This window comes from Syngnathoides biaculeatus, chromosome 1 (assembly GCF_019802595.1).
Source record: "Syngnathoides biaculeatus isolate LvHL_M chromosome 1, ASM1980259v1, whole genome shotgun sequence".
NCBI classification, from domain to species: domain Eukaryota; kingdom Metazoa; phylum Chordata; class Actinopteri; order Syngnathiformes; family Syngnathidae; genus Syngnathoides; species Syngnathoides biaculeatus.
In genome coordinates this window covers 4,951,577-4,963,979 of record NC_084640.1, presented here as the reverse complement: position 1 = coordinate 4,963,979, position 12,403 = coordinate 4,951,577, and the positions used below count along the sequence as shown (strand labels likewise).

Sequence of the window (12,403 nt, the reverse complement as noted above, 5' to 3'; positions counted from 1 at the left end):
ATCCGAGTTGCCCAGAACAATTTAAAAGTACAATCTACTAATTCACTCTTGGTTATGTGTCTCCTGCAGTTATCCTTAGCGCTCTCTCATTGGTCTTTCTTGGTCCGCAGGATGGTGGGCGACTCCTCCCGCCTGCGGTTGTTGATGTTTTGTTGCTCGCGTGTCCCTCTAGGTCAAGCATCGCTCCACACCTGATTGTGGTCACCACCAACCGTCGAGAAAATTCCGTTCTAGCACGCTATCTGCTGTAATCACTTTCTTGCCACATTCTCACACTGCAACTTTTCATCCACAGACTTTCAAACATTAAGCAGTATTGCAAATACATCACCTTGTTGATCAACTTTTAGACATTTCATTTCCTTTAAACTGTATGCCGTTTTATTTGCCACGGGAATTCACATGTTTCATCCTAGTCTGTGTTTGCATTCCGCCTCAAGTTAGCATGAATGCAGCACTGCTAAAACACCCACATTTGCCGCTCATTACCCTAGGAGATTTTAACACAGCTAAACTTAACCACAAACTCCCTAAATATAAGCAGCACGTTAAGTGCCCAACGATGGCAAATAACACTCTAGACCATTGTTATACATCCATCAAAAACGCATATCGTACAATCCCTCGCAGACCCATTGGCTCCTCTGATCACTGCTTGCTGTACTTAATACCTACATACAGGCAAGCACTTAAATGTGCGAAGCGTTTTGTAAAACCAGTTAAAAAGTGGACCATCGAGGCAAATTTAGAACTTCAAAGCTGCTTTGATTGCACAGACTGGTGTGTCTGTAAATTCAGCGCGCAGCTGAGATGAATTCATGGATATTGTTACCACATGTGTCATTTTCTGTGAGGTGTGTGCACCAACAAAAATGTTTCGCACATTCAATAAAAACAAGCCGTGGTTTTCAACCACACTTAGAGATTGCATATCATAGTGGGGAAAGGGTCCTCTGCAATCGCACTAGAAACCAGCTGACTCAAGAAATTAACATTGCAAAGAGGAACTATGCAATTACACTGGAAACACATCTCGGCGTTAATGACTCCAAATGAGTTTGGCACGCATTCGAATCGCTAACTAACTATGTGCAAGCGACAGTCTCCCCCGGTAGAAAACAAGAGCAGGCTAGCTGAAAACCTAAATTGCGTTCACTGCTGATTTGAAATAAACACTTCCACACTATGCACCAACCAAGCCCCACCACAAGCCGCACCACTTTCCACTCCACCTTCCTCTCCGCCGTTTAGCAACTATTAAGGGGACATTAGACAGATCTTCAAACAACAAAAGATCAACAAAGCGCCGGGCCCAGACCTTGTGTCCCCATCCTGCCTCAATGTCTGCACAGACCAACTTGCTCCCGTCCTCACAAAGATCTTCAACAGGTCTCTACAACTGTGTGAAGTACAAACCATTTATCCGGTGCCCAAAAAAGCAGCAGTCTCAAGTCTTAATGACTACATTTATTTAAATATTAATATTTGTATTGAAAAAATCTGAATGGGCACATCACTATGTGGGATTTATTCTTGATTGAAAACAGCTCCAGCAACAAAGTATTTGTATGCCTCCAGACTTTTATACGCTTTAAAGGAATGCTCCACTCATTGCTTAGCTTGATGAAATGCCGATTATCCATTATAAATACAAGCATATCAAGAAAAATTCTAGTAAAAAAAATACAAATAACTTTAATCCACCCTTTTATCCAAGTAATCACATTTTTGTATGGTCGGCGCAATTTTGACTATTTTCACACAACTTAAAAAACAGGACGTGAAGTAGCATGTGTGTAAACAACGGATTGGTTACAGATCAATTCCAAAACAATGACAGCGCTGATTTCTGGGATTTATCCTCATTCGATGAAGAAATAGCAGTAACGGTTCATCAGGAAGATGGAGGAATATGTTCATACAGATTTGAACCTATGGCTGTTCCAGCCAACAGGGTGGATGGGGTCCAAATAATAATGAAGTGATCTTTGGCTTGGTGGAAGTCGGGAATGTTGACATGATGATGGTGAAGGCATAAAAATTGCCCGCTCCTGACCCTGCGTCGCTTTTACTTGAACTACTACCATTACATGCACAACTGTCATCGCTGACTATGTGTGCTTCCCGGGCTGTAGTGGCTGTTGTGTCCCTTTGTCCTCCTCAGCAAATCGATCAATCCTTTTAAATTATGATGATCCTTTGTGATGCGGAATTCTGGAATGTTCCGAGGAGGACGAAGGACGAGAAAGACCGTCAACTGGGTTTTGGCACAACGTTAACTGGTTGAAACAAACTACACGGACACCTGCTGCCTATTGTCTTTGAATATTTGGACATTTCTGGAACATTCGCTAACTTGGAATGTTCGCTGTGAAGAACATTAGCCTATTTGGGAACATTCGTTCAACGTTGGTAAGCATTTGCCATTTTGGCTCGACTACAAAGAAGAGGAGGAAACCGGATCCGTCGTCAGAAGAAAAAGAGGAATGCACAGCTCCTACGACTGAGTGTAGGGACTTTGAGTGTTGGGACTATGACAGGAAAAGCCCAGGGGTTGGTTGACATGATGATTGGGAGAAAGGTTGATGTATTGTGTATCCAAGAGAGGAGGTGGAAAGGGAGTAAGGCGAGAAGTTTAGGAGCAGGGTTTAAATTATTCTACCACAGAGTAGATGGGAAGAGAAATGGAGTCGGGGTTATTTTAAAGGAAGACCGAGAGATTAGTGATTGGTGCAGATTGTATTGGACATAATGGTAAAGGAAACAGGGGCGATGAAGAAGTGATGGGTAAGTACGGCATCCAGGAAAGGAACTTTGAGGGACAGATGGTAGTGGACTTTGCAAAAAGGATGGGGTTGGCTGTAGTGAACACTTATTTCCAGAAGAGGGAGGAACATATAGTGACCTACAAGAGCGGAGGTAGAAGCACGCAGGTGGATTATACTTTGTGCAGACGATGTAATCTGAAGGAGATTACTGACTGTAAAGTAGTGGTAGGGGAGAGTGTAACTCGACAGCATAGGATGGTGGTGTGTAGGATGACTCTGGTAGTGGGTAGGAAGATTAACAAGAGAAAGGTAGAGCAGAGAACCATGTGGTGGAAATTGAGAAAGGAAAAATGTTGTGCGGCCTTTCGGAAAGAGGTGAGACAGGCTCTCGATGGACAGCAGAACCTCTCAGAAGACTGGACTACAACAGCCAAGGTAATCAGAGAGACAGGCAGGAGAATACTTGGTGTGTCTTCTGGTAGGAAAGGGGAGAAGGAGACTTGGTGATGGAAGGAAATAGATTAGCGAAGAAGAAGTGGGACACTGAGAGGACTGAGGAGAGGCGAAAGGAGTACATCGAGATGCGACGTAGGGCAAAGGTAGAGGTAGCAAAGGCTAAACAAGAGGCATATGAAGACATGTACACCAGGTTGTACATGAAAGGAGAAAAGGATCTCTACAGGTTGGCCAGACAGAGGGATAGAGATGGGAATGATGTGTAGCATGTAAGGGTGATTAAGGATAGAGACGGAAATGTGTTGACTGGTGCCAGTAGTGTACTAAATAGATGGAAAGAATAATTTGAGAAGTTGATGAATGAAGAAAATGAGAGAGAAGGAAGATTGAAGATGCAAGTGTGAAGGACCAGGAAGTGGCAATGATTAGTAAAGGGGAAGTCAGAAAGGCAGTACAAAGGATGAAAAATGGAAAGGCAGTCGGTCCTGATGACATACCAGTGGAGGTATGGAAGCAATTTGGAGAGATGGCTGTGGAGTTTTCGACCAATTTATTCAACACAATATTAGCGGGCAAAAAGATGCCTGAAGGATGGAGGAAAAGTGTTCTAGTTCCCATTTTTAAGAACAAAGGCGATGTTCAGAGCTCTGGGAATTATAGAGGAATTAAGTTGATGAGCCACACAATGACGTTATGGGAAAGAGTAGTGTAGGGTAGACTCAGGACAGAAGTAAGTTCTGCGAGCAATAGTCTGGTTTCATGCCTAGAAAGAGTACCACAGATGCTTTATTTGCCTTGAGGATGCTAGTGGAAAAGTACAGGGAAGGTCAGAAGGAGCTACATTATGTCGTTGTGGATCTAGAGAAAGCCTATGACAGAGTACCAAGAGAGGAACTGTGGTACTGCATGCGGAAGTCTTGTGTGGCAGAGAAGTATGTTAAAATAGTACAGGACATCTATGATGGCAGCAGAACAATGGTGAGGTGTGCCTTAGGCGTGACAGAAGAATTTAAGGTGGAGGTGGGACTGCATCAGGGATCCACGCTGAGCCCCATCCTGTTTGCAGGAATAATGGATAGGCTGATAGACGAGGTTAGACTGGAATCCCCTTAGACCATGATGTTCGCAGATAATATTGTGATATGCAGTGAAAGCAGGGAGCATGCAGAGGAACAATTAGAAAGATGGAGACATGCAGTGGAAAGGAGAGGAATGAAGATTAGCCGAAGTAAAACAGAATATATGTGCGTGAATGAGAGAGGTGGAGGGGGAAGAGTGAGGCTACAGGGAGAAGATATAGTGAGAGTGGAGGACTTCAAATATTTAGGGTCAACAATCCAGAGCAATAGTGAGCGTGGTAAGGAAGTGAAGAAACGGGTCCAAGCAGATTGGAACAGCTGGCGGAAGATGTCTGGTGTGTTATGTGACAGAAGAGTCTCTGCTAGGACGAAGGGCAAAGTTTACAAAACAGTGGTGAGGCCGGCCATGATGTACGGATTAGCACTGAAGATACAACAGAAAGCAGAACTGGAGATAGCAGAAATGAAGATTTTGAGGTTCTCGCTCGGAGTGAGCAGGTTGGATAGAATTAGAAATGAGCTCATTAGAAGGACAGCCAAAGTTAGATGTTTTGGAGATAAGATTCGAGAGAGCAGACTTTGATGGTTTGGACATGTTCAGAGACGAGAGAGTGAGTATATTGGTGGAAGGGTGCTGAGGATGGAGCTGCCAGGCAAAAGAGGAAGAGGAAGACCAAAAAGAAGGTTTATGGATGTGGTGAGGGAAGACATGAGGGCAGTTGGGGTTAGAGAGGAAGATGCAGAAGATAGGCTAAGATGGAAAAAGATGACACGCTGTGGCAACCCCTAAACGGGACAAGCCGAAAGGAAAAGAAGAAGACTCTGTCTTTGAAGTTCTATTTTGTGTTTGTTATTTTATCGTGTTTGTGTTGTATGGTTGTGCATGATAAACTGTCTTAAATGCAATGCAACTGCCTTTTAGACGTTAGTCATAATTCACACATAACAATGGCACAAAATGTCCACTGCATAGCCTGGCCTGTTTGTCGTACGGCTCAGGGCGACCACACTTCGCTAGCCGCTGGGTCCTTAAATGTTTCTTTTTCTTACTGGGCAGAATATGACACGAGCCTTCCTAGAGGCTATGTAAACGTGTAGCCTACACTTTAATTCTAATATTACAGCAGTATGAATGACTGCATATATGTACGTTAAATTTACATACTCTGGCAAAATTTGTGAAATATTGTTTTTTCTCAAAATATGATGACTGAAATATTTTCATTCAGGTTATGTTTTGTTTAATATTAAAGTTTTTCTGAAATCGTTGACAGTTTATTTTAAATGCCATTAAAATAAAATTAAATGTGTATAGCCTGGCCCTTTGTGTTTTCTTTAAGGAATGGCACCTATCTCAAAAATTCTGACTACGTTATCAAACATACAGTGAATAAAATAAGTATTTGTACACTCTGCTATATTGCAAGTTGTCCCACTTAGAAATCATGGAGAGGTCTGAAATTTTCATCGTAGGTGCATGTCCACTGTGAGGGAGATAATCCAAAAGGGAAAATTCAGAAATCACAATGTATGATTTTTTAACAATTTATTTGTGTGATACAGCTGCAAATAAGTATTTGAACACCTGAGAAAACCAATGTAAATTCTTGGTACAGTAACCTTTGTTTGCAATTACAGAGGTCAAATGTTTCCTGTAGTTGTTCACCAGGTTTGCACACACTGCAGGACGGATTTTGGCCCACCCTTCCCACAGATCTTCTCTTGATCACACAGGTTTCTGGGCTGATGCTGAGAAACACGGAGTTTCAGCTCCATCCAAAGATTTTCTCCTGGGTTTAGGTCTGGAGACTGGCTAGGCCATGTCAAAACCTTGATATGCTTCTTACGGAGCCATTCCTTGGTTTTCCTGGCTGTGTGCTTTGAGTCATTATCATGTTAAACGACCCATCCATGACCCATCTTCAATGCTCTGACTGAGGGAAAGAGGTTGTTCCCCAAAATCTCACAATACATGGTCTCGGTCATCATTTCCTTAATACAGTGCAGTCGTCCAGCTCCTTCCAGGTCATTGACCAAGTCCTGTCATGTAGTCCTGGGCTGATTTCTCACCTTTCTAAGGATCATTGAGACGGCATAAGGTGATATCTTGCATGGAGCTCCACTCCGATTGAGATTGACCATCATGTTCAGCTTCTTCCATTTTCTAATGATTGCTCCAACAGTGGACCTTTTTTCACCAAGCTGCTTTACAATTTCTCTGTAGCCTTTTCCAGCCGTGTGGAGTTGTACAATTTTGTCTCTCGTGTCTTTGGACAGCTCAAGTTCATATACTTATTTGCAGCTGTATCACACAAATAAATTGTAAAAAAAGAATCATACATTGTGATTTCTGGATTTTTCTTTTTAGATTATCTCTCTCACAGTGGACATGCACCTATGCTGAAAATTTAAGACCCAACCATGATTTCTAAGTGGGAGAACTTTCAATATAGCAGGATGTTCAAATACTTATTTTCTTCACTGTATGTGCACATCTGTGTCTTCTCTCATTTGCAATATAAAAATTGAGCTGTGAATTTCAAAATAAGTGCGAGTAAATAATGTAAGCAATATGTGTTCAAATAAACTGGTTAACTTCTCAGTAATTATTTGGAAAAACCAAAACCACCCGATGACCAGATCCATGCCCTGTCGTTGACCCCTCAGTGGCTGCCCGTCTCAGTGGCGACAACGACTCCACGGCCGTCTGTCTAAGCGGCGACGACGTCTTCACTGCCGCCTGTCTCAGTGACGATGACTCCTTGGCCGCCTCACGTTCCTGTGCCAGTGGTGACGACGATGACCACGTGTCGATGGCGACCGATCCTCGGCCACCTGATGACCACGTCTCAAGGGCAACAGATCCACGGCCGCAGGACAACGTCTTAATGGCGACCTATCCACGATCGCCTCACGTCCAGGTCTCAGCTTTGACCAGCCCGTGACAGCCACTGGCTCGCGACCACGTCCTGGTTGGTCTTCATTCTGAGCTGTCACCTGCTCCCATCTGGTTTCTGCTACGGGGGGACCCTGCGAGTCTGTGCCCTTACAGTTTGTCCACGTCTTGTCAAGTTTCTTAGTTTGTTCCATAGTCAAGGGACCTTGTTTCACGTTGTTTGAATCTTGCCTTTAGTCTGGCGTTTTTGTGCCTCTGCCTTGTTAGATTGCTACACCGTATCTAACCCTGACTTGGAATAAAACCACGCTCAATACCATGTCCTCGTCTCGCAGTCCTGCATTTGGGTCCACCCCCATGCTGCGTTTTCATGACAGAACAAATTGGCCATAACAGGACCCAGCAGGGAAGACACGGTGTCGGAGGCCATGCTGTCAGGCACGCCACTTGTTTGCCTCCTGGCACTCCCAGCCTGAGGACCAAGCACCCCTTTTCCGAGTGAGCTCTGTCTTATTGTCCTCTCCTACCTTGCCACCTGTATCGCCTGTGTGTCATGATTATTTCCAACAACGACCCGCTCACCACCAAAAAATTTTCTGGACTCAGATTTTTCGGATTACACGGAAGATCTGAATTTCTAAGACCGCCTGCCTGATTCCAACTCGGACAACCACTTTGAATTTTTTCCCCCCCCGTGCCGCTGGTTCATGACAATGACAGTAAATTCATTCATTCATTCATTCATTTGCTTAGCACTGAGGAGAAGTTTTTGTCAAGATGATCTGATCTGACATAAAGCCCTGACAAGTGGGGGGTTGCAGTGATGGTTGACTTTCTAGAATTTTCTCTCATCTTTCGACGCATCTCTGCAGCTCAGCAAGAATGAGCTTGAGGTCCCTCTTTACCTCTTTCACCAATGCTCCTGTCCTACAATCACTCAGTTTGGCTATATGACCAACTCTAGAAAGGGTTCTGGTCAGCTCAAACACATGGCAACAGGCATGGTCCAAAAACATGAAAAGGAGGTCGAAAAACTACTCGGCAAAAACAAGACGTAACTAGACTTGCCTGTGGTGGCACAGGAATGCTCACCATGACAACGAGGCAAATACACAACAAGAACCTTGTATCCTCATGCAGACCAATGCAGTCTCATACAATGAACTGGTAACGAGTTTAGGCTTAAAGGGCCACTGTCATGAAATGCATGATTTTTAGTATGTTATTAAAGAAAAAATGGTAGCCGAGGTGTACCCATACGTTTTTTCACCACAAAACTTGCTTTTGATGTATACAGCTTTTTGTAGCTCCCGCCATGAAAATCCTCTCAAGGGATTTGTTTTCGAGAAGAACCAGGAAGTAACGTACATGGCAGGACCGACCACAAGTGGACTCGTTTGTTTCTATTAGTTTTACGCGCACATCGACACATTTAGCACCCCTGTCATACGTACGCGGATCTTTTGTTACTTTATGAGAGACCGATTACGTGGACCGCCCCAACCTATTATTTTTTTTAGTAGCTGTATACACACCTACCTGTTATTTGGAACTCACCAAGCTCTCGTCCTCTGCACCCGTGCAATCCATTTTTCACGACGAACCGGGTCTCTTGCAAACTTATGAAGGGTAAATCCATTCTCCCAAGTGTTCAAGAAATGTCCAGCAATGCAATGAGCCGGCATTTTGGCTAACACAAAGGAACAACAAGCTACCTTCCCAGAGGTAAAACTAATGGAAACAAACGAATCCACTTGGGGCGCCTCTGTCCTTTACGTAACTTCCTGCTTCTTCTCGAAAACAAATCCCTCGAGAGGATTTTCATGGCGGGAGTTACAAAAAGCTGTATACGTCAAAATCATGTTTTGTGGTGAAAAAAACGTATGGGCCCATATTGGCTACCGTTTTTTCATTAATAACATATTAAAAATCATCCATTTCATGACAGTAGCCCTTTAAATACATGGCATAATTAGAGTCAATGAGGGGGAGGTGAGGAGCTGCTGTTGAAGCCCACACCCTGAACAGATTGGGCTAATATGTGAGATTTACAAATTGTTGAGCTCTTCATTTTCAAATTTTTGACTGTCTTGGAAATTTATTGCAAAGTAACTGCAACATTGGCTAAAAAAAGATGTAATTCTATACACTGTAAATGGTTTAAAACCAACATTGCAACAAAGCTTATTGTGGAAAGTTAAACTTAAACACATGCTGTAATTATAGGAGGTTAATTCAATTCACCTTTTGTTAGATCACAGTCAGGTACCTCCCGCAAGGCAACTTAGTAGAAAACACTATTATTTAGAGGCTTTAGTTTTGAATGTCATCAATTTTGGAAAAGACATTGGTTAAAATAATGATGACAATCAATTCCCAATAACTAGAGTGTTGTAGTTCCTTTAAATACAATTTACCACCTTTATTTCACCTTTATTCCCATCCCTTTCCCTTCGTAGGCCACAGAAGGAACCATAAATGATGGAAAAAAAACTCATCTGACAGCCGATTCTGGAGTTAAACTCAGTGTCAGCCAGACTTCACTTTCTGCCAGACATTAATTACAGGTGACAGACCTAAGAACAAAATGCCACGCAATCATAATGATGATTCCAGTGGAAATTCTTCATGCTTTCGCTTTCATCTGTGACAGGAATGATTATGCAGACGCGCATATTGAACCCCTGACTGTGGGGATCCAATATGGGTCAAAAAAATAAAACAGATTTAAAAACATAGTTTTATCAGTCATTTCAACTACCAGAATCTAATCTCAATGTCATCTAAAGTTGAATCCTGGATTTATTACTCTGACAAGCATATTTATCTGTGGCTATGCCCATGAAATTCTAATCACCTTTGTAAATCTAGACACATTGTACATTAATGGGTTAAATTTAGGGTAAAGTTTTTTTTTTTTTGAGTTGAAGAGGAAAGAAGGCAAATAAATTATGTAGTCTTCTACATGCTTGACAATTTGGCCGGCTTCTCACCCAGAACTTATATGAACAGGACTTCCACTTTTGAATATTTATTGCACTGTATGGTGTATTAATTGCACTATTAATATTTTTTCACGTCATCACAAAGTTTAAGCAGTTTCACCAAAAAGTGTTTGTAAAGTCAAAAGTTCTTGGGCTCAAAGGGAATTAGTTTCTAGTGAACGACTAGCTCCCCAAGGAAATCAATGAGAGGAATAAAATCTTCCACTCTATGATGAAGAATCACCGTGAGAAAGGCAAACAAGAGTGGGTAGTTGTCGACAAGCTATATGTCGACAGTCAACTGTTACATTGGCCAAATGTATGTCAAGGTCAGGGCACGGGACAGGAGTCAAAATGCATGATTCCAGAAACAAGAGGCAATTCAAGAAGAGGATTTTAATTACAGGCAGAGGTCGGTACACATGCAGGCAGACCAAAAAGGCAACAATATCCAAAAACGTGAGGCAAAAGGCAAGGTCAAAAAACAAGCCAGGGTTTTAAGCTTACTATGAGTCAAATGATCTGGAACAAGGAATGCTGGAATATGACAACAAGGTACGACGAACTGGCAACAAATAGAATGAGACAGGAGGTGTAACTGCATGGTGTAATGGTGTAATTAGGGCAGACAAGGCACAGGTGGGGAGGCTGCTCAAGGAGCAGGTGCGTACGAAGCTGGGGGATGACCACACCCTTGACAGTCGAGCCCAGGCTCTTCTAGGTAAGTACTTCTTTTGATCTGTTGTCATTATTATAAAAATCATCTCTTATTTTGTCATTCTTTCAACTTTTGCTTAGACCACAAATGTTTTTTGCACCACCCCTCGCCCCGCTGCCATTTGGAAATAAAATAATTTTCAGTATCCCCCCCACCCTACACACACACACACACACACACACACACACACACACACACACACACACACACACACACACACACACACCCACATGCACACAGTTTTTCTATAAATGTGCATCAGCTTAGTTTATGATAATCAATACTCACTGTAATGGTCACTTTTTTGCAACTACTGTTGCATCCAGCTCCGGGGTGTACCCTACCTCTTGCCTGTTGAAAGCTGGGATAGGGTTCAGCATTCCCGTGACCCTCGTGAGAATAAGTGGCTAAGAAAATGGATAATGGATACAAACCTTTTCTTTTTTTAGTCATTAATTTTGTTGCAGTTTTTGTCATTTTAATAAAATATTACATAACGAAAACGATCGGCATACTAGTCACCCACAGGACACCTGTTTGCAACTTATCAAAAACAAATTGTGAACCATTAAATAGAATGAAATAAACCTGTGCTTCATTGATACATCCATCTATCCATCCATCAATTTTCTTTGCCGCTTATCCTCATGAGGGTCGTGGGGAGTGCTCGAGCCTATCCCAGCTGTCAACGGGTAGGAGGCAGGGATACACACTCAACAGGTCGCCAGCCAATCTCAAGGTACATGGAGACAGACAACAGTCGCACTCACAATCACACCTAGGGGCAATTTAGAGTCACCAATTAATGCATGTTTATGGGATGGGTCAGGACACTGGAGTGCTCGGAGAAATCGCATGCAGGCACGGGGACAACATGCAAACAAACAGGAAGGGCCGGGATCAAACTGGGTCCTCAGAACTGTCAGGACTATGCTTTCCCAGCTTGGTCACTGTTTTATCAATACATTTTTTCTTATTTTATAAACTTTGAACCTTACTTTTCTATTAATTACCAATGTTGCAGGAAGCATCTTCTGCACAAGAGGTTGACATGGAACCAGTAGATGCTGAATCTCCATCTTTTGTCCATTCCAAAAGTTGCCAGACAGAAGTGCCTATTCATGACGGAACACAGCAGAGAGAGTACTGCAACATGTATTTCAACCTCAGGTGTTTTCAAAGACCAAATAAGTCTGTGCTAATGGTATGTAACATATTTATACAAAATATAAGCATACAGTTCAATAAAAATGCTATGATTCTACTTCTGTGGTGTATGTTTACTGCATATACAAACATATACATCAACATTCACTTAAAAAAAAACAAAATTAGGATGTAGACCATTTAAATCCTGTGTACTCTTGGCCCTAAATTATATGTCGCATTAACCTGAAAATAAGAAAATATCACAATTTTCCAGAATGGGACTTTGTTTGAAAAAGCATTTGATTGGACAAATGCTGCTTTTAGTAGGGCAACATGGAGGAGCAGCTGTAGAG

The 12,403-nt window shown here is 42.5% G+C and overlaps 1 long non-coding RNA gene across 2 annotated transcripts; it reads left to right on the top strand.

Annotated features, from left to right (window-relative positions):
• The first annotated feature begins 10,617 nt into the window (after positions 1-10,617).
• On the top strand, positions 10,618-12,165 carry LOC133503656 (uncharacterized). 2 transcript variants are annotated; one of them, XR_009795789.1, is made up of 4 exons: positions 10,618-10,738; positions 10,807-10,904; positions 11,554-11,640; positions 11,926-12,165. It is a non-coding gene; the product is annotated as an uncharacterized LOC133503656 (long non-coding RNA). The 2 variants fall into 2 exon arrangements; XR_009795790.1 differs by lacking the exon at positions 10,618-10,738 and having other exon boundaries at positions 10,791-10,904.
• Positions 12,166-12,403: the final 238 nt, after the last annotated feature.